Raw genomic sequence first — 21,351 nt, 5'->3', positions numbered from 1 at the left:
TTGCAAAGGATGGGCTAAAAAAGTGGTGAAATGATTCCGCAAAATTGATGTTACCAGCAGATACTGTGGTTCTGTTACGGTTTGAGTGCTGAACACTTGACGGTCCCACGGTTGGCAAGTTGGAACTGTGAGATTTACTACGTGCACCACTGGTGTTTTGTGGAAAAGCACATGTAAGATTCTGCAACAGTCTCTGCTGATACTCCTGCATGCGTGCATCCCTTTCTATGGCAGGAATAATTTCTGCAAATTTACTTTTGTACCGGGGATCTAACAGTGTGGCAACCCAGTAGTCAGGATTATTTCTAATTCTCACAATTCGAGGGTCATGTTGCAGGTAGTGCAGCAAGAAGGCACTCATGTGTGTTGCGCATCCAGGAGCACCAAGTCCCTGTTGTGTTGGTGGCGAGGTAACAATCATGCTTCCTTCCTCTGTCCTCTCCCCCCAACCTCGCACAACAGAAATGTGATCAAGTTCTCCCTCATCTGATGAGTCTTCCATCAGTTCGTCCTCCACTTCTTCCTGGGCTCCTGCACCTTCCTCACTAGTTTGGCTGCTACCATGCGCCCTGGTAAAACCATCTCCCCCACCCTCACATGCCTGCCGCCTTGGTGCTGCCGACCGTCTGGACCTTGCAGATGTTAGCCCTTCCGCATACAACTCCTCCTCCTCTACTTCCTCCACCTCCTCTTGTGCCACCACCTGACTCCGAATTCTGTTTAACATGTGCTCCAGCATGTAAATCACCGGAATAGTCATGCTGATAATGGCATCGTCAGCACTAAACATCTTCGTCGCCATTTCAAAACTGTGCAGAAGGGTGCATAGGTCCCTGATCTGAGACCACTCCTCCAGCGTGATTTGCCCCACCTCTGGATCCCGTTGGCCCAGGCTATACGTCAGAATGTATTGCACCAGGGCTTGTCGGTGCTGCCACAGTCGCTGCAACATGTGCAGAGTTGAATTCCACCGGGTAGGCACATCGCATTTTAGCCGGTGAAGTGGCAGGCCCAACAACTTCTGTAGAGATGTAAGTCGCTGAGCTGCGGGATGCGAACGGCGGAAGTGAGCACACAGCGACCGTGCCCTCTGCAGAAGGCCATCTAGTCTGGGATAGTGGGCTAAAAATTGCTGGACAACCAGGTTCAACACGTGAGCCATACAAGGCATGTGTGTGACATTGCCCCGGCGAAGGGCCGCACCCAGGTTTGCAGCATTGTCGCACACGGCCTTCCCTGGTTTCAGGTCCAGTGGAGACAACCATTCATGAAATTGGTTCTCCAGAGCTGACCACAACTCCTCAGCTGTGTGACTCACATTTCCCAGACATTTCAAAGTAAAAACCGCCTGATGACGTTGAGCCCTACTGCCAGCATAGTAAGGAGGTGTGCAGGATGCCTTCTGCGCAGTTAGAAAGCTTGTGGCATGACCAGACAGGCTTTGGGTGCAGGTGGAAGACCGAGAGGAGGTTGAGGAGGCAGAAGCAGTGGAGGAACTTTGACATAAAGAGGATTGACGCACAACTCGTGGGGACGGCAAGACTTGGACAGCAGCCCCTTGTCCTGCTGTCACCATAGTTACCCAGTGCCCAGTCAGCGACATGTAACGCCCCTGTCCATGCCTACTCGTCCAAGTGTCTGTGGTGAAATGCACCCTGTCACACACAGAGTTTCTCAAAGAAGCGGTGATGTTGTGTGCGACATGCTGGTGGAGCGCAGGCACACCTTTCTTTGAGAAGTAGTGCCGACTGGGCATCTGGTACTGGGGCACTGCGACGGACATAAGGTTTCGAAAATCCTCTGTGTCCACCAGGCGGAAAGGCAGCATTTCCGTAGCCAAGAGCTTGCAGATGGTGAAATTCAACCTCTTAGCTTTCTCATGGCTAGGAGGAAATGGTCTTTTACTTGTCAACATCTGAGGGACCGAGGGCTGGCTATTTTGCTTAGACGGGGTTGATAAGGGTGTCCCCGTCAAACTGCCGGTCTGTGAGGAAGATGCAGGCGGACATGTTAGGTTGCCTTGATCCAAAGGTGGTGCTATCGATGTCGGACAGCGCTCAACACCAGCTGGTGTTACCATCTCCAAAGAAAATGATGACCTGCCAATCACGCTGGCTGTTGCGGGTAAAGAGGTGGCAGGTCTGCGCCCCAAAACAGGTGTGACTGCTGTCCCCCCAGTCACAGAGGATGAAGAGGCCGCGGATGCACAAGATATGGCAGACGGTGGTTGGCCCGGCCGGCTAGGCCGCATTGTAGCACACTGAGCTTCCCACTGCAACTTATGCTTCATGTCCATGTGCCGGTTCATGCATGAAGTACTCAAACTATGTATTTTTTGGCCTCTACTTAGCTTTTGCTGACAAATGTTACAGATAACACGAGTTGGGTCATCTTTATCGATCTGAAAAAATGCCCAGGCTATGCAAGGCTTAGCACCCATGCGACCTGAAGAGCCACCACGACTTGTGGTGAGAGGCAGAGTTGTGTTTGAGGATGCAGTTGTTGACGTGCTTCCAGTACTACGTCTCTGTCCAGGAAGGCGCAACCTGACCTCGTTGTCACTAGCATCTTCCTCCACCTCTTCTGCTGACCTCATTTCTTGGCTGACTGTGGGTTGACAGTAAGTGGGATCTCCAACCTCATCATCATCACCCTGTGCGTTATCACACCCGTCGTCCTCAGAGCCAACCTGTTCCTGCCCTGACAAAAAAATAAAGTTGTCGCTCCAATCAGGTATTTGAGTCTCATCATCGTCTTCCTCATTGTCTCCACCAACAGGAGTTACAGTTTGGGAATGAGGGTCTACATTATGGTCAGAACCTTCTGCGTCTGGTCTTGGGTCCGACTCATAAAGATTCTGGGCATCAGTGCAGATCATTTCCTCGTCTGGATTCACAGAAGCGCTGGAGTCGACCTCTGATTCCCAGGCTATAGTATGAGTAAACAGCTCTGCAGACTCAACCATCTGTTCTACCTCATATTCAGACGGACAGCTGGAGATTTGGGAGCTGTGAGGAAGCAAGTGCGATTGGGGTGACACCTTTGAGGACTGGAGTATTTGTGATGTTGAAGTTGATGTGGAGGAGAGCCCACTTAAAGGAGCACTTGATATCCGTTGAAGCACCTGCTGTTTTTGTGCCTCATCTGGAATTTGTAGCGATTGGTGTGGCCGTAAGAAAGGGATCTTATCACATTGTCCGCTAAAAGAAGTAGACATTTTAGTTTGGCTGGAAGATGGTCTTTCTTCTGCAGATGTTACTGTTGCTTTAACACCTACCCCACGGACACAACCTTTTTTCCCCTTCCCAACACGCCTATTCCCCTTTCCACCAGCAGCAGGCCTTTTTCCACTCATTTTGGTGGTTAACTAATTCACAACTCTGGAGTTGTTTGCACAAAAAAACAATGGATGGGAACAAAGCAGAGCTGAGTGGCCAAATTGTGGTATTAGGCCAAAACTATTGGCTGGGTTAGATGCAGAAAAAAATTATATTCAATTTGCAACCTGATGGAGGTCAGTATAGATGGACTAATAGAACAAGTCCCACACACAGCTAGAAGCCCAAATATTTTTTCAGAGGTAGATGCAGAAAAAAATTGTATTCAGTTTGCAACCTGATGGAGGTCAGTATAGATGGACTAATAGAACAAGTCCTACACACAGTTAGAAGCCCAAAAATTTTTTCAGAGGTAGATGCAGAAAAAAAATATTTTAATTTGCAGCCTGATGGAGGTCAGTATAGATGGACTAATAGAGAAAGTCCCACACACTGCTAGAAGGCCAAATATTTTTTCAGAGCTAGATGCAGACAAAAAAATATTTTGAATTTGCAACCTGATGGAGGTCAGTATAGATGGACTAATAGAGAAAGTCCCACACACTGCTAGAAGGCCAAATATTTTTTCAGAGCTAGATGCAGACAAAAAATTATTTTAAATTTGCAACCTGATGGAGGTCAGTATAGATGGACTAATAGAGAAAGTCCCACACACTGCTAGAAGGCCAAATATTTTTTCAGAGCTAGATACAGATATAAATTATTTTTAATTTGCAACCTGATGGAGGTCAGTATAGAAGGACTAATAGAGAAAGTCCCACACACTGCTAGAAGGCCAAATATTTTTTCAGAGCTAGATGCAGAAAAAAATTATATTCAGTTTGCAACCTGATGGAGGTCAGTATAGATGGACTAATAGAACAAGTCCCACACACTGCTAGAAGGCCAAATATTTTTTCACAGGTAGATGCAGATAAAAATTATTTTTAATTTGCAGCCTGATGGAGGTCAGTATAAATGGACTAATAGAGAAAGTCCCACACACTGCTAGAAGGCCAAATATTTTTTCAGAGCTAGATGCAGACAAAAAATTATTTTGAATTTGCAACCTGATGGAGGTCAGTATAGATGGAATAATAGAGAAAGTCCCACACACTGCTAGAAGGCCAAATATTTTTTCAGAGCTAGATGCAGACAAAAAATTATTTTTAATTTGCAACCTGATGGAGGTCAGTAAAGATGGACTAATAGAGAAAGTCCCACACACTGCTAGAAGGCCAAATATTTTTTCAGAGCTAGATGCCGATATAAATTATTTTTAATTTGCAACCTGATGGAGGTCAGTATAGATGGACTAATAGAGAAAGTCCCACACACTGCTAGAAGGCCAAATATTTTTTCAGAGCTAGATGCAGAAAAAAATTATATTCAGTTTGCAACCTGATGGAGGTCAGTATAGATGGACTAATAGAACAAGTCCCACACACAGCTAGAAGCCCAAATATTTTTTCAGAGGTAGATGCAGATAAAAATTATTTTTAATTTGCAACCTGATGGAGGTCAATATAGATGGACTAACAGAGAAAGTCCCACACACTGCTAGAAGCCCAAATATTTTTTTCAGAGCTAGATGCAGAAAAATATTATATTCAGTTTGCAACCTGATGGAGGTCAGTATAGATGGACTAATAGAACAAGTCCCACACACTGCTAGAAGCCCAAATATTTTTTCAGAGCTAGATGCAGAAAAAAATTATGTTCAATTTGCAACCTGATGGAGGTCAGTATAGATGGACTAATAGAATGATGCTATGCCCAAAAGATTTTACTTCACTAGGTGCAGTAAAAAAATTGGTATTCTATATACAGGTGGTATATCTTGCAACACCGATAGGCTACTCCACTGACTAACACACTCTGCAGTAGGCCAAAAAGGATTAGCTTTGCTAGATTCAGCCAAATGCTGTGAAAAAAACTTGCACAGCACTGGCACAGACCTGCCTGGCAAAAACTGATAGGAACTGATGTAACCTAGTCCTGAAAAGGACTGCAATTACAATTAGTCTTTACTCCCACAATCTACCTATTTAAGAGCACAGACCTGCCTGATAAAAGTCGCAGGAAATGCTGTAACCTAGTCCTTAAAAGGACTGCAATCACAACTATTCCCTACTCCCAATCTATCTGTAGATTTGTGCGAAAATTGGCTTGAAATTAACAAGGTATAGCGCACACAGCAACAGCGGTGCCGTCTAACACGCAGCTGCAGCAGTGAGAAAATGGTGGCGACGGGGAAAATGGCTTGGTCTTATAGGGCAAGGACATGTGACATACACTGCCAATGACACATGCCCTTGCTTGTGTGAAAAAAAGCACTTCATTCCTTGTGTGCGCTGCTGATAGGCTGACAGATTGCACCTCCCCACTGTAAATGCGGGAAAGAGAAAAAAAAATGGAGATCTTCATTGTTCCTGCAGAGATCCATCCCCTGCCCCTCCCCCCACCCCGCTGTACACTCAAACTGCGTATTAACATTAATTTTCATCATTACTGAGAAAAAATCCAGTTATGATTTTGGTGCACGAACAGTTATCGAACATAACCTCGAACAGCCGAATTTTTCTCAAATTGTTCGTGTTCGCCGAACGGCTCGAACACCGCCCAAAACAGCTCGAATTTGAGATTGGCGAACAGTTCGAGTAGAACAACGCTCATCTCTACTTACTGGTAATTCGGTTTCTAGGAATCTTCCACGACAGCACCTTAGGAGGTTCACTCTCTGCCCTAATAGGGACAGAGAACACATAGAGATGAAATTGTCCCTCCCATTTTCCTATCCACAGTATTTTTCCGATGCCAAAGCAACAACTAACATATGCACAAAGAAACTATTTGATGTTCCCAGACCGCTCGGCCATCCTGACTTCTTCTGGCTTTTGTAATTTAACTCTTTCTAAGCTAAGCAGTAGAAAGATGAGCATTACTTGTGATTAAAGGAAATATACCAGGATTTCTTTTATTTTAATATTGATTTGTAACCTATTAGTTACAGCCAATTTTGAGCTTCATGACCAAGCACCGTAAGAGCGCTATTTGGGTTTTGCGAATGCAGATTTTGCAAGAATATTTTGAGGGTGACATTTGCGGTGTTCCAAAAGTACCAAAACAGGAGAAACCCCTCCAAAGTGATCCCATTTTATAAATTACTCCTCACAATGAATTCATCAACACCAGCAATTACTATTATTGTCCAACAGGTGTTTTCACTCTGCAACATCCAGAATTGCAAATAAGCCAGTTTAGTGCCCAGCTTGCGCTTATGGAGACAAGCACCCCATACATTTTAACTGGGCTTTCCTCGCTAGAGGAATGCCAAATCTGTGGATTCTTTGTCTTACCATTAACGTAGAAACCCCTATTTTTAGAATGAAAGATGACGGTCCTGAGTTGGGGCTTGTGTTTTTTGCCTTCCTGGCTTTTTCCCCAAACAGCTTTGTTCCTGGCATATTTTTGAAGCATATTTGTCTCAGTAATGCCACAGCGATTCATAGTCAAACATAAATGGCTGAAATCATTCAGCTAGTGTCTGATACATGCTGCCCGTTTTAGCTATCAGGTTTCCTTTAAATCCTCATACAGCTAAGTCAAACTAAAATAAAACAAAGTGATGACGTCCAGAATGAAGGAAAAATTACAAAAAATATTATTTTCCTCAAAAGTTAAAAGTGTTCAGTTCTCAAGTTTCTATCATTTTATTTCCTGTAGATAGTTATAATGATTAGGATTTTTACATTTTCTGTAAACAGTCAGTCCATATGCTTTGTTTACTTTCTGCTTAAAATTTAATGGGTGAAGAAAAAAACTTTTGCCAAACCAGGGATTGAACCAGGAATCTTCAGATCTTCAGTCTAACACTCTCCCAACTGAGCTATTTCGACAGGACACATTTAGATTCAGGAATGTTCAACACACTGTAGATGTCACAACTGGATGTTTTTATTTTTACTTTGACTTCTTTTTGCAAGATTATCTATGTTTGAAAGTCCCGCTATTTTGCGTACATATTTAACAACTTACATTAATTCTTTGTGAATGAATAGAAAAAACAGCAATTCAGCATTTTTTTTACATTTTCAAATTTACTCAATTCGCCAGGGTAATTCTGACTGTGTCTCTGTAGGACAGGTGATGATTGAGCATAAAACACAATTTGTAAGCATAATGTTGCATCAAGCTTTATTTTTTTCTTAGGTGCAAACAATTGGAGTGAAGATAGGAGATGCAAATTTAGAGAAAATATTCTACTGATTGTTAATGTTGAAAGTGAAAACATTTGTCCCAAAATGTGGTGAAACTTTGATGTCAGTATCACATGCGCATTTCAGACTTGTTAAACTATGTTCATCTGCTCTTTTAGCTTTTGTTTATTAAGCATATATATAGTCTATTGATGCCTTGAGGTAAAAAAATCTGAAATTAGACTTACTGGTAATTCGGTTTCTAGGAATCTTCCACGACAGCACCTTAGGAGGTTCACTCTCTGCCCTAATAGGGACAGAGAACACATAGAGATGAAATAGTCCCTCCCATTTTCCTATCAAAAGTATTTTTCCGATGCCAAAGCAACAACTAACATATGCACAAAGAAACTATTTGATGTTCCCTGAAGTCTTTTGTGAAAGCACAAATTCCGAACATTTAAGATTTGCCTCAAGGACCCCAAGGAAAACTGCCAAAGTGCCAACGTTGAGAATTGGTTTTGCTAAGCCCCATCACTTTTAGTTATCGATTTGAGATTGCCACCAATAGAGCGGACCCCCAACTAATCAGTAACAGGAGTGAAGCTGTAAAATTTCTTGAAAGAAAATTCTAATGTCAGAAGAGGGATTCGAACCCACGCCTCCAGAAGAGACTGCGACCTGAACGCAGCGCCTTAGACCGCTCGGCCATCCTGACTACTTCTGGCTTTTGTAATTTAACTCTTTCTAAGCTAAGCAGTAGAAAGATGAGCACTACTTGTGATGAAAGGAAATATGCCATGATTTCTTTTATTTTAATATTGATTTGTAACCTATTAGTTACAGCCAATTTTGAGCTTCATGACCAAGCACCGTTTTTTAAATCTGACATGTATCAATTTATGTGGCAATAACACTGGAATGCTTAACATATCCCCGTGATTCTGATAGTGTTATTTTGTAACACATTGTACTTTATATTAATGGTAAATTTAGGTCAATATATATTTAGTTTTTCTTGTGAAAATATCAAAAGTTGCACAATTTCATTGAAATGCGGTGATGCCCCATATGTCTTCAGAAACTACTGTTTGGTCACACAGCAGGGCTTTGATAGTAAGAGCGCTATTTGGGTTTTGGGAATGCAGATTTTGCAAGAATATTTTGAGGGTGACATTTGCGGAGTTCCAAAAGAACCAAAACAGCAGAAACCCCTCCAAAGTGATCCCATTTTATAAATTACTCCTCACAATGAATTCATCAACACCAGCAATTACTATTATTGTCCAACATATGTTTTCACTCTGCAACATCCAGAATTGCAAATAAGCCAGTTTAGTGCCCAGCTTGCGCTTATGGAGACAAGCACCCCATACATTTTAAGTGGGCTCTCCTCGCTAGAGAAATGCCAAATCTGTGGATACTTTGTCTTACCATTAACGTAGAAACCCCTATTTTTAGAATGAAAGATGACGGTCCTGAGTTGGGGCTTGTGTTTTTTGCCTTCCTGGCTTTTTCCCCAAACAGCTTTGTTCCTGGCATATTATTTAAGCATATTTGTCTCAGTAATGCCACAGCGATTCATAGTCAAACATAAATGGCTGAAATCATTCAGCTAGTGTCTGATACATGCTGCCCGTATTAGCTATCAGGTTTCCTTTAAATCCTCATACAGCTAAGTCAAACTAAAATAAAACAAAGTGATGACGTCCAGAATGAAGGAAAAATTACAAAAAATATTATTTTCCTCAAAAGTTAAAAGTGTTCAGTAGTGTTGAGCCACCCCCGTAGTGTTCGAGTTCGGTTCGGTTCATCGAACACCCGTGTGTTCGTCGAACTGTTCGTCGAACACCTTCGAACACCGTTAAAACCAATGGCAGGCAAACAAAAACACATAGAAACACATAGAAAACACCTTCAAAGGTGTCCAAAAGCTGACAAACTGCTCAGAAGACATAACTAACACATGGAAAAGTGACAAGTACATATAGTCATGCGAAAATAAAAGAGATGGAGGAGTAAAAGGAGGGGGAGACACAGATATAGGCATGTCATGCCCTTCTAAAATCCAAAAAGTGAGAAGCCGACACGGCCAGTCCGCTCCTGCCCGTGCCACCTCCGTGTCGCCGGGTTTGTGCCAGAGCCGCGGTGAACCCTGACGGCCAGCCCCCCTCTCCCAATACTGGTGCCTGTCCGCTGGTGGGTCGAGCGAGCCCCCCTGTGGTGGAGTCAGCTCTAAGCTTTTTAATTTAAATTGTCTCTCTAATTTGAATGAATACACTTTAAATCCATTTACAAGGATCTATTGGAGGGCAAGTCTCATGCCAGCAGCCGCGGTAATTCCAGCTCCAGTAGCGTCCACTAACGCTGCTGCAGTTAAAAAGCTTTTATAAGGATCGAGCTCGGCTGTCCACCGCAAGGCATCCTACTGCCAGTCCCAGCCCCTATGCCTTGGGGTGCCTCCTGATGCTCTTCACTAAGTATCCCATGGTCCCGAAGCATTTCCTTTGAAAAAATTAAGTGTCTAAACTACAGGTGGTGCAGCTTGCTTAACAGCCGGGATAATCCGCTGACTAGCAGACACTGCTACTAGGCACAAAGTATTTCCTGGGCTAGATGCAGTTAAAAATTTGTAATTAGATACTCTCGTTGGATGCTGAGAAAGCATTCCATAGAGTCTCCTGGCACGCCATATATGATTCTCTTAAAAAGCTTGGGGTAGGGGTCTAGGGGACCCTTTTATAGCCCAAATCACGGCCCTGTATCGCAGTACGTTACCTAGGCTGAAGATAAATGGAACTGTAGCACCCTGAGGGCTCGGTTGCTACAGACATATTGCACCTCACCCAGAGGTGTGATATCTCACTCTCAGGTAAGGATGGAGTGTGGATCAGGACCCGACACCTGCATGCATTACACCACATTGCCGTGGGGCAGGGCGACCAATATGCCCCTGAGATGGGCACGACAGTCCCTGTCCCTGGCTGGAGTGGGGGGAGGAAACACTGAGGAAGGGGAACCCTGTAGTGCAGGAGCAGGGAGGAAGCAGTTCCTGGGTGCATTGAGAAGGGAGTATAAAAGGTGGGCACCATCTTAGTTCAGTGCAGAGAAGTCTGAGCAGAAGTGGCAGGGAGCAGGGGCTCTGCATGAGCTCTGCTCCGGAGGCGGACCTAGTAACAGAGGCCCAGGCCTGGAAGAGGGAGAAGGAAGGAAGAGGAGCGGAGAAGGCTCCAGGAACGAGGAATGAAGGGATCCCAGGGGTGCGGACGGGCGAGTCGCCACCGCACGCCCGAATCCACCTGCGTGGAGGGGTCAGGCCAAAGGGGGAGACCGGTCCCCGAACTAGTGGAGGCAGGAAACGACCCTCAGCTAGAAACCGGAGGCTCTGACATTTTATGTGGCGCAGCCCCTCGCTACACCCGCTAGGAAGGCACCACATAGGGTCAGGGAAACTGGCGCCAAGTTTACCAAGAGGAGGACCTAGGCAGCCGGACAGAAGTGTTGGTAAGAAAGGCCAGACAAAGGACACACAAAGGGGGTCCTGTGAAGTGCTCCAAAGTTATCTGGGAGTTGTCTGAGCCCCTCACCTGGTGAGCACAGTATGACGTGGGCAGCCGTTACCTGCAGACATGGTCTGGATAATAAGAACTGTGAGTAAAGGCCCTGAACTGCATCACTGACTCCGTGTCGTTACTGCTGCTGCCCTGCACCATCACCACCATCCTCCGCATACACTGCCCTGAGGCTATACTCCTCCCGTGGGGAGTTATGCTACGCTCTGCTGCACCCACAACACCAGCCTCAGCGGTCTGCCCTGTAGCGGCGGTTCACTCTGACCGCAATCCACGGGTGGCGTAGTCGGACATTTAAACATCAAAACCACATAAATAGTTCCGCCACTGGTTTGACCGCCCTGAGCCACGGAACCGGGTCGCCGCCACGAAGACTACAACCACCAGCATCCACCAAAAAGGGTCCGGCTCCTGGTGTCCCAAGGCCAAGGGGATGCGTCAGAACATTTTCATCACCTTTCACAATCACCAATGGGACAAGGCAGGGATGTCCTCTGTCCCCTCTCTTATACATCCTAGTGACGGATCACCTGCTCTCATCAATTCTCCATAACCCCAATATTAGGTGGATTGAGGTGGGAGGCACCGAGTACAAGTGCTCTCTATTTGCTGATGATGTCCTAGTATATATCACTCAATCACATATATCCATCCCTGCTGTTATGGCTGAAATAGATCACTTTGTTACATGGTAAAATTTTAAAATCAATGCAGCGAAGTCTGAGGCCCTCGATGTCTCCCTCCCCAAATCCATATAGGATTCCATCCAGTCCAACTTTCCCTTTGCCTGGCCCTCACAGGGTATCAAATACTTAGGAATTCCTATTCATAGAGACCTCTCCCATCTATGTTATCTTAATTTTGGGCCCTTTATTGAACAATTCCATATAGACCACGGTTGGCAAGTTAGAACTGTAAGATTCACTACGTGAACCGCTGGTGTTTTGTGGAAAAGCACATGTACACCGCGTTCCAAATTATTATGCAAAAAGTGTTTAGGAGTGATAAGGGAAGAATTTGTTTGTTTGTCAGTTAAACTCATTGATGGTGATGTGTGTCAGGGCTCTTTATATCACTGTAAGCAATTGCAGACACCTGTGCTAATTAGTTTGGCAGGTGTGTCCAATGAAAGGCAAGACTACTTAAGAAGGCTCTCTCACATTATTAAGCAGCCTACATTTTCTGCCAAAATGGGAAAGAAAAAGGATGTGTCGGCTGCTGAGAAGCAACAAATTGTGGAGTGTTTAGGTCAAGGCATGACTACAATCAACATTGTGCGATGATCAGGATGAAGTGTCTTGGCAATCAAGAAGTATGTAGCTGATTCACAGTACACACGTGTGCGTGCTGATAAGGGCAAATTGAGGACTCTTTCCTACAGGCAATTACGTCAGGTTGAAAGAGCAGCGGCAAAAAAGCCTTGTCATAGCAGCAGATAAGTTTTTGAAGCTGCTTGTGCCTCCAACGTCCCCCGAACAACAAGATGCAGGGTCCTTCAGAGGTTTGCAGCTGTGCATACGCCATCCTGTCGACCTCCTCTATCCACTTCACACAAGCAGAAACGGCTCCAGTGGGCCAAACATTACATGAAGACTGATTTCAAAACTGTTTTGTTCACGGATGAGTGCCGTGAAGCGCTCGATGGTCCAGATGGATGGAGTGGAGGATGGCTGGTTGATGGACACCCCACGCAAACACGGCTACAGCGCCAACAAGGAGGAGGTGGAGTAATGTTTTGGGCTGGAATCATTGGGAGAGAGATTGTCGGCCCCTTTAGGATCCCTGAAGGCGCTAAAGATGAACTCCATAATGTATGTGGATTTTCTCAAACAGCACTTCCTGCCATGGTTCAAGAAGAAGAACCGTGTATTTCACAGCAAGATCATTTTTTTGCATGATAATGCACCATCTCATGCTGCACATAAAACATCTGCATCTCTGGCTGATATGGGCATAAAAGAGGACAAACTTATGGTGTGACCCCCATGCTCCCCTGACCTCTACCCCATTCAGAACCTTTGGAGCATCATTAAAAGGAGTGTCTATGATGGCGGGAGGCAGTTCACATCTAAGCAACAGCTCTGGGAGGGTATTCTGTCCTCATGCAAAACAATTGAAGCAGAAACCATCCAAAACCTGACAAATTCAATGGACGAGAGAGTTCAGAAGCTCCTTTCGAACAAGGGGTCCTATGTGAAAATGTAACATCACCTAGAATAAAGTTTTGAGTTGAAAACTGTTTGATTTCAGTTTCTAACAACCTGCTAATGCTTATAATTTCAAAAATGACCATTTTTTTGGTCTTTATTAAAATGAAAAGGTTGATCGAAAAGTTTGGGGGATCTAAGAGTGTGGCAACCCAGTAGTCATGATTACTTCGAATTCTGACAATATGAGGGTCATGCTGCAGGTAGTCCAGCAAGAAGGCACTTATGTGTCTTGCGCATCTCGGAGCCCCAAAATTATTTTCCGGGCTAGATGCAGCTAAAAATTATTTTAAATTTTAAATCTGGTGGAGCTTATTATAGATGGCCTAATAGGATCAGTGCTGCACACTGCTACAAAGCTCAAATTATTTTCCAGTCAAGATACAGATAAACATGATTAGTAATTTGAAAGCTTAAAACGTTTGGTAGGGTGATTTTAACCAATGATCAAGCTTTTACTCTCCCCGGGATGACACAGGGGTAGAAAAGTCGTTTCGGATCCATGATTTGTTCATCTTTATGAACGTGAGTCTGTCTACATTATCAGTGGAGAGCCGCGTGCGCTTATCTGTCAGCACACCACCAGCAGCGCTGAACACACGTTCAGACAGAACGCTGGCTGCGGGGCATGACAAGATCTCCAAAGCGTAAGTGGCTAGCTCCGGCCATTTATCCAGATAGGAAGCCCAAAAAGAGCAAGGGTCCAGTGACACAGTCGTGGTTTCATTGTTTACTTGGAGATACTCCTGTTCCATCGTCTCTAGGCGTTGACTATGTGTCAGACTTCTTGTCTCCTGTGGCCTTGCAAAGGATGGGCTAAAAAAGTGGTGAAATGATTCCGCAAAATTGATGTTACCACCAGATACTGTGGTTCTGTTACGGTTTGAGTGCTGAACACTTGACGGTCCCACGGTTGGCAAGTTGGAACTGTGAGATTCACTACGTGCACCACTGGTATTTTGTGGAAAAGCACATGTAAGATTCTGCAACAGTCTCTGCTGATACTCCTGCATGCGTGCATCCCTTTCTATGGCAGGAATAATTTCTGCAAATTTACTTTTGTACCGGGGATCTAACAGTGTGGCAACCCAGTAGTCAGGATTATTTCTAATTCTCACAATTCGAGGGTCATGTTGCAGGTAGTGCAGCAAGAAGGCACTCATGTGTGTTGCGCATCCAGGAGCACCAAGTCCCTGTTGTGTTGGTGGCGAGGTAACAATCATGCTTCCTTCCTCTGTCCTCTCCCCCCAACCTCGCACAACAGAAATGTGATCAAGGTCTCCCTCATCTGATGAGTCTTCCATCAGTTCGTCCTCCACTTCTTCCTGGGCTCCTGCACCTTCCTCAATAGTTTGGCTGCTACCATGCGCCCTGGTAAAACCATCTCCCCCACCCTCACATGCCTGCCGCCTTGGTGCTGCCGACCGTCTGGACCTTGCAGATGTTAGCCCTTCCGCATACAACTCCTCCTCCTCTACTTCCTCCACCTCCTCTTGTGCCACCACCTGACTCCGAATTCTGTTTAACATGTGCTCCAGCATGTAAATCACCGGAATAGTCATGCTGATAATGGCATTGTCAGCACTAAACATCTTCGTCGCCATTAGTGTTGAGCCACCCCCGTAGTGTTCGAGCTCGGTTCGGTTCGTCGAACACCCGTGTGTTCGCCGAACTGTTCGTCGAACTGTTCGTCGAACACCTTCGAACACCGTTAAAACCAATGGCAGGCAAACAAAAACACATAGAAACACATAGAAAACACCTTCAAAGGTGTCCAAAAGCTGACAAACTGCTCAGAAGACACAACTAACACATGGAAAAGTGACAAGTACATATAGTCATGCGAAAAGGAAAGAGGTGGAGGAGTAAAAGGAGGGGGAGACACAGATATAGGCATGTCATGCCCTTCTAAAATCCAAAAAGTGAGAAGCCGACACGGCCAGTCCGCTCCTGCCCGTGCCACCTCCGTGTCGCCGGGTTTGTGCCAGAGCCGCGGTGAACCCTGACGGCCAGCCCCCCTCTCCCAATACTGGTGCCTGTCCGCTGGTGGGTCGAGAGAGCCCCCCTGTGGTGGAGGCAGCTCTAAGCTTTTTAATTTAAATTGTCCCTCTTATTTGAATGAATACACTTTAAATCCATTTACAAGGATCTATTGGAGGGCAAGTCTCATGCCAGCAGCCGCGTAATTCCAGCTCCAGTAGCGTCCACTAAAGCAGCTGCAGTTAAAAAGCTTTTATAAGGATCGAGCTCGGCTGTCCACCGCAAGGCATCCTAGTGCCAGTCCCAGCCCCTATGCCTTGGGGTGCCTCCTGATGCTCTTCACTGAGTATCCCGTGGTCCCGAAGCATTTCCTTTAAAAAAATTAAGTGTCCAAACTACAGGTGGTGTAGCTTGCTTAACAGCCGGGATAATCCGCTGACTAGCAGACACTGCTACTAGGCACAAAGTATTTCCTGGGCTAGATGCAGTTAAAAATTTGTAAGTAGATACTCTCGTTGGATGCTGAGAAAGCATTCCATAGAGTCTCCTGGCACGCCATATATGATTCTCTTAAAAAGCTTGGGGTAGGGGTCTAGGGGACCCTTTAATAGCCAAAATCACGGCCCTGTATCACAATACGTCACCTAGGCTGAAGATAAATGGAACTGTAGCACCGAGGGCTCAGTTGCTACAGACGTATTGCACCTCACCCAGAGGTGTGATATCTCACTCTCAGATAAGGATGGAGTGTGGATCAGGACCCGACACCTGCATGCATTACACCACATTGCCGTGGGGCAGGGCGACCAATATGCCCCTGAGATGGGCACGACAGTCCCTGTCCCTGGCTGGAGTGGGGGGAGGGAACACTGAGGAAGGGGAACCCTGCAGTGCAGGAGCAGGGAGGAAGCAGTTCCTGGGTGCATTGAGAAGGGAGTATAAAAGGTGGGCACCATCTTAGTTCAGTGCAGAGAAGTCTGAGCAGAAGTGGCAGGGAGCAGGGGCTCTGCATGAGCTCTGCTCCGGAGGCGGGCCTAGTAACAGAGGCCCAGGCCTGCAAGAGGGAGAAGGAAGGAAGAGGAGCGGAGAAGGCTCCAGGAACGAGGAATGAAGGGATCCCAGGGGTGCGGACGGGCGAGTCGCCACCGCACGCCCGAATCCACCTGCGTGGAGGGGTCAGGCCAAAGGGGGAGACCGGTCCCCGAACTAGTGGAGGCAGGAAACGACCCTCAGCTAGAAACCGGAGGCTCTGACATTTTATGTGGCGCAGCCCCTTGCTCCACCCGCTAGGAAGGCACCACATAGGGTCAGGGAAACTGGCTCCAAGTTTACCAAGAAGAGGCCCGAGGCAGCCGGACAGAAGTGTTTGTAAGAAAGGCCAGACAAAGGACACACAAAGGGGGTCCTGTGAAGCGCTCCAAAGTTATCTGGGAGTTGTCTGAGCCCCTCACCTGGTGAGCACAGTACGACGTGGGCAGCCGTTACCTGCAGACGTGGTCTGGATAATAAGAACTGTGAGTAAAGGCCCTGAACTGCATCACTGACTCCGTGTCGTTACTGCTGCTGCCCTGCACCATCACCCCCATCCTCCGCATACACTGCCCTGAGGCTATACTCCTCCCGTGGGGAGTTATGCTACGCTCTGCTGCACCCACAACACCAGCCTTAGCGGTCTGCCCTGTAGCGGCGGTTCACTCTGACCGCAATCCACGGGTGGCGTAGTCGGACATTTAAACATCAAAACCACATAAATAGTTCCGCCACTGGTTTGACCGCCCTGAGCCACGGAACCGGATCGCCGCCACGAAGACTACAACCACCAGCATCCACCAAAAAGGGTCCGGCTCCGGGTGTCCCAAGGCCCAGGGGGTGCGTCAGAACATTTTCATCACCTTTCACAATCACCAATGGGACAAGGCAGGGATGTCCTCTGTCCCCTCTCTTATACATCCTAGTGACGGAGCACCTGCTCTTATCAATTCGCCATAACCCCAATATTAGGTGGATTGAGGTGGGAGGCACCGAGTACAAGTGCTCTCTATTTGCTGATGATGTCCTAGTATATATCACTCAATCACATATATCCATCCCTGCTGTTATGGCTGAAATAGATCACTTTGTTACATGGTAAAATTTTAAAATCAATGCAGCGAAGTCTGAGGCCCTCGATGTCTCCCTCCCTAAATCCATATAGGATTCCATCCAGTCCAACTTTCCCTTTGCCTGGCCCTCACAGGGTAACAAATACTTAGGAATTCCTATTCATAGAGACCTCTCCCATCTATGTTATCTTAATTTTGGGCCCTTTATTGAACAATTCCATACAGACCACGGTTGGCAAGTTAGAACTGTAAGATTCACTACGTGAACCACTGGTGTTTTGTGGAAAAACACATGTACACCGCGTTCCAAATTATTATGCAAAAAGTGTTTAGGAGTGATAAGGGAAGAATTTGTTTGTTTGTCAGTTAAACTCATTGATGGTGATGTGTGTCAGGGCTCTTTATATCACTGTAAGCAATTGCAGACACCTGTGCTAATTAGTTTGGCAGGTGTGTCCAATGAAAGGCAAGACTACTTAAGAAGGCTCTCTCACATTATTAAGCAGCCTATATTTTCTGCCAAAATGGGAAAGAAAAAGGATGTGTCGGCTGCTGAGAAGCAACAAATTGTGGAGTGTTTAGGTCAAGGCATGGCTACAATCAACATTGTGCGATGATCAGGATGAAGTGTCTTGGCAATCAAGAAGTATGTAGCTGATTCACAGTACACACGTGTGCGTGCTGATAAGGGCAAATTGAGAACTCTTTCCTACAGGCAATTACGTCAGGTTGAAAGAGCAGCGGCAAAAAAGCCTTGTCATAGCAGCAGACAAGTTTTTGAAGCTGCTTGTGCCTCCAACGTCCCCCGAACAACAAGATGCAGGGTCCTTCAGAGGTTTGCAGCTGTGCATACGCCATCCTGTCGACCTCCTCTATCCACTTCACACAAGCAGAAACGGCTCCAGTGGGCCAAACATTACATGAAGACTGATTTCAAAACTGTTTTGTTCACGGATGAGTGCCGTGCAGCGCTCGATGGTCCAGATGAATGGAGTGGAGGATGGCTGGTTGATGGACACCCCACGCAAACACGGCTACAGCGCCAACAAGGAGGAGGTGGAGTAATGTTTTGGGCTGGAATCATGGGGAGAGAGATTGTCGGCCCCTTTAGGATCCCTGAAGGCGCTAAAGATGAACTCCATAATGTATGTGGATTTTCTCAAACAGCACTTCCTGCCATGGTTCAAGAAGAAGAACCGTGTATTTCACAGCAAGATCATTTTTCTGCATGATAATGCACCATCTCATGCTGCACATAAAACATCTGCATCTCTGGCTGATATGGGCATAAAAGGGGACAAACTTATGGTGTGACCCCCATGCTCCCCTGACCTCTACCCCATTCAGAACCTTTGGAGCATCATTAAAAGGAGTGTCTATGATGGCGGGAGGCAGTTCACATCTAAGCAACAGCTCTGGGAGGGTATTCTGTCCTCATGCAAAACAATTGAAGCAGAAACCATCCAAAACCTGACAAATTCAATGGACGAGAGAGTTCAGAAGCTCCTTTCGAACAAGGGGTCCTATGTGAAAATGTAACATCACCTAGAATAAAGTTTTGAGTTGAAAACTGTTTGATTTCAGTTTCTAACAACCTGCTAATGCTTATAATTTCAAAAATGACCATTTTTTTGGTCTTTATTAAAATGAAAAGGTTGATCGAAAAGTTTGGGGGATCTAAGAGTGTGGCAACCCAGTAGTCATGATTACTTCGAATTCTGACAATATGAGGGTCATGCTGCAGGTAGTGCAGCAAGAAGGCACTTATGTGTCTTGCGCATCTCGGAGCCCCAAAATTATTTTCCGGGCTAGATGCAGCTAAAAATTATTTTTAATTTTAAATCTGGTGAAGCTTATTATAGATGGCCTAATAGGATCAGTGCTGCACACTGCTACAAAGCCCAAATTATTTTCCAGTCAAGATACAGATAAACATGATTAGTAATTTGAAAGCTTAAAACGGTTGGTAGGGTGATTTTAACCAATCATCAAGCTTTTACTCTCCCCAGGATGACACAGGGGTAGAAAAGTCGTTTCGGATCCATGATTTGTTCATCTTTATGAACGTGAGTCTGTCTACATTATCAGTGGAGAGCCGCGTGCGCTTATCTGTCAGCACACCACCAGCAGCGCTGAACACACGTTCAGACAGAACGCTGGCTGTGGGGCATGACAAGATCTCCAAGGCATAAGTGGCTAGCTCCGGCCATTTATCCAGATTGGAAGCCCAAAAAGAGCAAGGGTCCAGTGACACAGTCGTGGCTTCAATGTTTACTTGGAGATACTCCTGTACCATCGTCTCTAGGCGTTGACTATGTGTCAGACTTCTTGTCTCCTGTGGCCTTGCAAAGGATGGGCTAAAAAAGTGGTGAAATGATTCCGCAAAATTGATGTTACCAGCAGATACTGTGGTTCTGTTACGGTTTGAGTGCTGAACACTTGACGGTCCCACGGTTGGCAAGTTGGAACTGTGAGATTCACTACGTGCACCACTGGTATTTTGTGGAAAAGCACATGTAAGATTCTGCAACAGTCTCTGCTGATACTCCTGCATGCGTGCATCCCTTTCTATGGCAGGAATAATTTCTGCAAATTTACTTTTGTACCGGGGATCTAACAGTGTGGCAACCCAGTAGTCAGGATTATTTCTAATTCTCACAATTCGAGGGTCATGTTGCAGGTAGTGCAGCAAGAAGGCACTCATGTGTGTTGCGCATCCAGGAGCACCAAGTCCCTGTTGTGTTGGTGGCGAGGTAACAATCATGCTTCCTTCCTCTGTCCTCTCCCCCCAACCTCGCACAACAGAAATGTGATCAAGGTCTCCCTCATCTGATGAGTCTTCCATCAGTTCGTCCTCCACTTCTTCCTGGGCTCCTGCACCTTCCTCACTAGTTTGGCTGCTACCATGCGCCCTGGTAAAACCATCTCCCCCACCCTCACATGCCTGCCGCCTTGGTGCTGCCGACCTTCTGGACCTTGCAGACGTTAGCCCTTCCGCATACAACTCCTCCTCCTCTACTTCCTCCACCTCCTCTTGTGCCACCACCTGACTCCGAATTCTGTTTATCATGTGCTCCAGCATGTAAATCACCGGAATAGTCATGCTGATAATGGCATCGTCAGCACTAAACATCTTCGTCGCCATTTCAAAACTGTGCAGAAGGGTGCATAGGTCCCTGATCTGAGACCACTCCTCCAGCGTGATTTGCCCCACCTCTGAATCTCGTTGGCCCAGGCTATACGTCAGAACGTATTGCACCAGGGCTTGTCGGTGCTGCCACAGTCGCTGCAACATGTGCAGAGTTGAATTCCACCGGGTAGGCACATCGCATTTTAGCCGGTGAAGTGGCAGGCCCAACGACTTCTGTAGAGATGTAAGTCGCTGAGCTACGGGATGCGAATGGCGGAAGTGAGCACACAGCGACCGTGCCCTCTGCAGAAGGCCATCTAGTCTGGGATAGTGGGCTAAAAATTGCTGGACAACCAGGTTCAACACGTGAGCCATACAAGGCACGTGTGTGACATTGCCCCGGCGAAGGGCCGCACCCAGGTTTGCAGCATTGTCGCACACGGCCTTCCCTGGTTTCAGGTCCAGTGGAGACAACCATTCATGAAATTGGTTCTCCAGAGCTGACCACAACTCCTCAGCTGTGTGACTCACATTTCCCAGACATTTCAATGTAAAAACCGCCTGATGACGTTGAGCCCTACTGCCAGCATAGTAAGGAGGTGTGCAGGATCCCTTCTGCGCAGTTAAAAAGCTTGTGGCATGACCAGACAGGCTTTGGGTGCAGGTGGAAGACCGAGAGGAGGTTGACGAGGCAGAAGCAGTGGAGGAACTTTGACATAAAGAGGATTGACGCACAACTCGTGGGGACGGCAAGACTTGGACAGCAGCCCCTTGTCCTGCTGTCACCATAGTTACCCAGTGCCCAGTCAGCGACATGTAACGCCCCTGTCCATGCCTACTCGTC

At 46.3% G+C, this 21,351-nt stretch overlaps 2 non-coding genes across 2 annotated transcripts; both read right to left on the bottom strand.

Annotated features, from left to right (window-relative positions):
• Positions 1-7,143: 7,143 nt before the first annotated feature.
• TRNAF-GAA (transfer RNA phenylalanine (anticodon GAA)) lies at positions 7,144-7,217 on the bottom strand. The gene has a single exon. It is a non-coding gene; the product is annotated as a tRNA-Phe (tRNA).
• A 934-nt stretch (positions 7,218-8,151) lies between these two features.
• TRNAL-CAG (transfer RNA leucine (anticodon CAG)) lies at positions 8,152-8,234 on the bottom strand. Its single transcript has one exon. It is a non-coding gene; the product is annotated as a tRNA-Leu (tRNA).
• Between the last annotated feature and the right edge of the window lie 13,117 nt (positions 8,235-21,351).

This window comes from Phyllobates terribilis, unplaced genomic scaffold (genome assembly GCF_046119375.1).
Source record: "Phyllobates terribilis strain yellow unplaced genomic scaffold, ASM4611937v1 Scaffold_65__1_contigs__length_7625178, whole genome shotgun sequence".
In the NCBI taxonomy this organism is placed as follows: domain Eukaryota; kingdom Metazoa; phylum Chordata; class Amphibia; order Anura; family Dendrobatidae; genus Phyllobates; species Phyllobates terribilis.
Note: the sequence above shows the minus strand (reverse complement) of the source record. Positions and strands in the feature narration are given on the sequence as shown.